Source organism: Carlito syrichta, unplaced genomic scaffold (genome assembly GCF_000164805.1).
Source record: "Carlito syrichta isolate Samal-C Ts95f unplaced genomic scaffold, Tarsius_syrichta-2.0.1 Scaffold316502, whole genome shotgun sequence".
NCBI classification, from domain to species: domain Eukaryota; kingdom Metazoa; phylum Chordata; class Mammalia; order Primates; family Tarsiidae; genus Carlito; species Carlito syrichta.
This window is the reverse complement of record NW_007260598.1, coordinates 1,458,912-1,464,787: the sequence shown is the minus strand read 5'-3', so window position 1 is coordinate 1,464,787 and position 5,876 is coordinate 1,458,912.

The following is a 5,876-nucleotide window of genomic DNA, read 5'->3' as shown; positions in this document are numbered from 1 at the left end:
CAAGTAGCCGGAACTACAGGCATGCACTACCATGCCTGGCTAATTTTTGATTTATTGTAGAGATGAGGTCTCGCTAACCCACAGGCTCAGGAAATCCACTCACCTCAGCCTCCCAAAGTGCTGGGATTACAGGCTGAGCCACTGAGCCAGGCCTTTCTTTTTTTTTTTTTGGAGTTGAAGTCTCACTCTGTCAACCAGGCTGGAGTGCAGAGGCACACTCACAGCCACCGCAGCCTTGACCTGCTGGGCTCAGGTTATCCTTCACCCTCAGCCTTCCAACTAGCTGGAACTACAGGCACGTGCCACCATGCCCAGCTAATTTGTTGTTGTTGTTGTAGAGAAGAGGTCTCGCCAAATTGCCCAGGCTGGTCTTGAACTCGTGGGCTCAGGTAATCCTTTCACCTCAGCCTCCCAAAGGGCTGGGATTATAGATGTCAACCACCACACCCTGCCAGAAAATATCTTAACGACTATTACTTGGTATAAAAGCTAGAGCGAAAGACCTGGTTCAAATGCTCCCGTGGTTACCTATATGCTACAAGTCTAACCAAAGCATATAATCCCTGTCATTTACTCAGCAAATGTTTGTCAGTGGCCTCCTAGGTGCCAACGAGGGACTGTCTGGGCTACCAGGGATGCAACTAGGGTGTAACTTCCCGACCGGGGCAAATCCCTGTCCTCACAGAGCTAGCAGTCCACTTTGAGTTTTGTGGGTCTCTCTGTGGGGGTGGGGAATGGTGGGATGAAGTTGTGAGCAATGAAGATAGATAAGCAGACCAGTCATTAAGACCATGTGAGTACTTGGAGGAGTTCTTGGGGAGAAATAAGCAGGGATGGGCGACGGAGTGACTGGGGACATTCTCAAGCCAAAGGCGTCATTTGAGTAGATACTTGCAGGAGCCCCCGTGTGGATTTGGAACCTTGGGGAAGCTGGTGGGACTTAGGAGAGTGAGTGAGGGGATAGCAGCAGGAAGTGAGGGCAGAAGGCTTATGGGGGTGGGGGGGCAGCCACTGAACTTTGAACGAGAGAGTTAATGTCACCTGACTTACATTTTAACGGGATCCCTTTGGCTGCTGTGTTGAAGCTTAGACCACAGAAGGACAAGGGTGAAAGCAGGGAGGCCGGTTAGGAAGCGACTGCCACAATGTGTGTGAAGAACAATAGAGCAAGATTGGACCAGGTGGTGGCAATGGTGAGAAGAGATCAGGTTTTGTTAGAATTTGCTGACAGATTTGAAGTGGGGGTCGAGAGGAAGAGAGGTGGCAAGGTGACTCCAAGGTTTTGGGCCTGAGCAACAGTGAGAGCAATGTTCCAGGGCTCTATTTCTATACAACAAACCACTGCCCGGGTTAGTGGCATAAACAATAGCAACATTTATTTTGCTCACAGATCCACTATTTGGGCAGGGCTCTGAAGAAACCCTGGCCTCAGCTCACTCAGTGTCAACTGAGACAGCACCAACGTGGATGACTGGAATCATCTGAAAGTTTGTTTGCTGATATGTGTAGAGGTTGATGCTGATTGTTGGCTGAGGGTAGAACACCTTTCCATGGCTGCCTGGCTTCGTCACAACATGATGATTGGGTTCCAAGTTCCCAAGGCTGAGTGGCCCCAGAAGGAGAGAGAGAGAACCAGGTAGAAGCTGTGTCAACTTTTACAACCTACCTTGAAAGTCATTGTTACTTCTGCCACATTCTATTCATCAAGGTAGTTATAAAGTTCTGCCAAGAGTCAAAGAGAAGGAAACAGATTCCACCTCTTGATGAGGAGGACAAGGGCATTAGCTGTGGTCACCTTTGGACGCTCCAAGGATCTATCATGGTGCTCCCCACGTATTAGGTACTTAATAAGTGAGGGTTAACAAAAATTAGCAACAAAGAGATACAATGTAAGTTAAATTCCCTTACAAGGGCAGTTTTAAGCTTGAAGAAGTAGTCAGTTCTTGTTATTCCTTGTAGATATGCTCTATAAAGTTGCTGTGAATTTTGAATTAGTAAACACTGAACCATTGCTCCTAGGAGAAATATAGGGCTAGATTCCTGCCAGCCTCTGGTCACAATATTTTTATCAGCTGATCAATACATAACCTTGTTCATGTTTTCACTTAAAGACATCTTATGTATTGTTGATTCATTAACATTGAACTCATGGCACTCATGCCTGAATGCAGCTCACCTAACACGAGTTTTCTCTGTAAAGCACACCTCAGCTTTCCTGTGCTTAGGAATACCAGACAGTACTTTCACACTACACCCACGGGCCATCTTATTTTATTATATTATATTTAAAAATATTTAATTGGACTGGGCGCGGTGGTTCAAGCCTGTAATCCCAGTGCTTTGGGAGGTCAAGACGAGAGGATTGCCTGAGACCAGGGGTTCAAGACCAGTCTGGGCAACTTGGTGAGACTTCATCTCTACAATAAATCAAAAAATTAGCTGGGAGTGGTGGCTCACATCTATAGTTCCAGCTGCTTGGAAGGCTGAGGTGGAAGGATTGCCTGAGCCCAGAAAGTCGAGGCTGCAGTGGCCGAGAGCGTGCCACTGCACTCCAGTCTAAGCGACAGAGTGAGATTCCAACACAGAAAATAAATAAATAAATAAAAATAAAAATATTTAATTGAAAGCTAAAGATGAAATGTTTTCAAAGTATACAATGTGATGTTTTGACACGTGTACATTGTGTAATGATTACCACAATCAAATTAATGAACACATCTATCACTACCCATGCTGTACCTTATATCCCTGGAACTTGTTCATCTTATAACTGAAAGTCTGCACCCTTTGACCAACTTTTTCTCATTTCTCCCACCCCCCCCAGCCCTGCAACCACTGTTCTACTCTCTGTTTCTATGAGTTTGACTTTTGGAGACCATTTTACACAGAAAAATCACCAGCAAAAAGCACAAAAATATGGAAAAGTTTGCCCTAAATATGCCATGAAAAGAATACTTGTTAACAGTATGAGAACTGAAACGAGAAAGCAGAGAGCATCATTTTGTTTGAGATCAGCAAGAAACGAGTATATACAATGTACAGTGCAGCCTCGACCTGCTGGACTTGGGCAACACAAGCTTTTTGCTGTTCTGTGCACATCTGCCAATGACCTTTAAAGGGCTACAATGATTAATTTGGGGGATACAAATAAATTTTAGTGAGTAGACAGAATTTGCAAATATGCAATCTGGAAGTAATAAGAACTGACTGTATCTAACTTGCCTTAAACTGAATGCAAAGGGTCACAGAACAAGTCTTATAGCTTTTCTTTGTGCATTCATTTGCAAGGAACCATAATTTTGGTGTGTTTTAACTTTCAAGATGTCATCAGTGCTTTGAAACTGAACACGTTATATAAGTGAACTCTGAAATTGTGGTTAGTTTTAATCTTATTAGTTTGAAATGAAGTTTTATTGCTATGAAAACAGCTTCACGTATCTGAACTCTCCTCTTTGGTCAGTATTTCCTTCCTATATCCCTATAAGTTGGATGCCCTGAGCAGGTTTTTCTCTTTGGGCACTGAAGTCATTGAACAGAATAGATGTTGGAGTACCCATTCAATGTTCTTGGGGAAGATAGGATTTGCGTATCATATGAAACTTCTGCAGTGAGAGATTCTGTTTCAGGGTGTAGTATTGCTCTAGGTCATAGCCAAGCCTAACTAGAATCCCACCATAGTATAATGGCATTTGATGTAAGACTTTTCAATACTCTGTTAGCAGCTATTTGCAAAAGTTCTTTAGGTGAGTCAAAAGCCCATGACTGGTGCAGATGGGTGAAAGCTGGGAAAAGCACAAACAAAATCATAGTATTTTGTTTATGGTAACTGAGCCAAAGTAGTCCTGAGACACCCCAGGTAGGTCACCACTTCCCTCGGTAAAGATGCTGTGAGCTTCTGCAGAAAACAGACTAGGTTTGGTTTTGGTTTTGAAGGAGGAAAATATCTTGGCCTTTTGTTTTTAATAAGCAATTTCCTAAACAGTTAAATTTTAGAAGGTAAAAAGTAAAATGAACAGAAATGTGATCCCCAATGTCCTTTAAAAAGGCCTTTATAATTTTCCATGGTACTTTTTTTTAAAGAAAAAGCAAATTAGTCATCTTTTCTGACAGCCTTAAACTATTTGGTGCCAAGTTTCTAAAGGAGTCATGTAGTTCCTGGCCCCAGAACTGGGAATCCCTCTGGGGGAAGCTGGTGGGATGCGCAGGCTCGAGGTCACCCCCCAGGAAATGGCTCCATCAGGCCCACTGGAGGCTGCTGTACTTTGAGCCAGAGATCAATGGAGGGCCTGAGAGGCAGAGAGCAGGGCCAGGCTTGATGTTGGGCTGATGAGCTTTCCTTGGCCTTTTCTCCTTTCCCCAAAAGTTGCATCTTCCTGCCAAGACAGCGTCCCGGCTTGTGCAGATGCAAGAAGCAAGGCAGAAAGCACTCAGTTTGTTTTGCCTGGAAGTTAACCTTGAACTCCCAAAGGAGCATTAATGTCATGTGGAAGCAACAGTCTCCAAACACAGCAACCCTACCATTCTGGGGCCAGACTGCCATTAACCTCTGCCTCCCCAGTCAAAAAAGAGTTCAGGAAAGGTCTTTGAAGAAAAGACCCGTCACAAAGCCCACCCACTCCTCTCAGGCCAGAAGACCCTGGCAAAGTAAAGAGGGAGTCTCCGGGGTTGTGTATAGACCTAGGATGCTAGTTTTGAAGGAGCACTGAAGCCACACTGGAATAAACAAGAAATGTGACGTCAGTTAACGTGGGTATCCGATCCCAACCATCCCTATGGAAACTTTGCCTTTGTCCGTCTCCTCCTGGAAGCCCACCTTGCTGTGACACCTCCAAGCGAGAAGTGGGGCGACTATAGGTGGAGCCTCAGCCTGGGCCCTGCATCCACACCGGAGCCTCAAGTCCCATTTTCACCTGCAGACGCGTACCACTGAATGATGCATGTGCCATGCCGCTCCCTGGGAATGGGGGTTTCCTTTCCGTTTTAGGGTCTAAATGATACACTCTTTACCACACCTCACAAACCATCTAGACGATAAGCTTAGGAAATTCCCCGTAGTAATTGCTTGTGGCCATTCTCTTGTTTTGAAAGCAAAAACAAGGTCTTTATTCATAGAGTTTCTCACTTCCACTAGTGTTAGGGGAGCTACACGCTGAGTGTTTCAGGGAGCCCCCGTGTCTCTGTCCAGCCCTGCAGAAAAGCTTGGATTTACCAGTGTGACTTGCTGGGCTAACGGGATCCTTCCCCGCCCTCAACATCTAGGGATGGGATGGACCATGGGAGAGAAACATGGTCCCTACAGAGGCCAGGGATTCTGGCGGAGTGCTTTCTAGCTCCAAGTGGGGTTGATCAACCATTTCAGTCTTTCCTAGACGGAGGGTTCCATGGTGCTAAAACCAGGAGAAAGTCCTGGGACCGGTTGGTCCTTGTATCTGAGACTAACTTGTACCTAGGGAGGCAGAAAAGTGTGGAGCTGGCCTGTGTGGGCTCAGGAGGCCAACTGCCTGGGTTAGGGCCTATCTCCATTACTTCCCTTGCTGTGCAACCTTGGGCAAGTTACTTAACCTCCCTGGTCAGTTTTGGTATCTGGAAGTTGGGAAAGATAACACCTACCTCTTAGGAATATTATAAAGGAAACAGAAAGTAATGTATGTAACATGCCTTTTGGCATGCTAGGCACTTAGAAAATGCCCCTAAGCGTTAGCTGTTATTGTTGCTGTAATCTTTATTTGAAGGTATAATGGCTTCTTACCTTTCCAGTAGCGGTATGGGCAGTCCTGTAGGAAAAACAACTGACACACCCAGCATCAACCCCATCAGTAAGAAGAGGTCAAGTAACACTCTTGGCAGCTTAAGAAGGTGGGAAATTGTAGGAACCA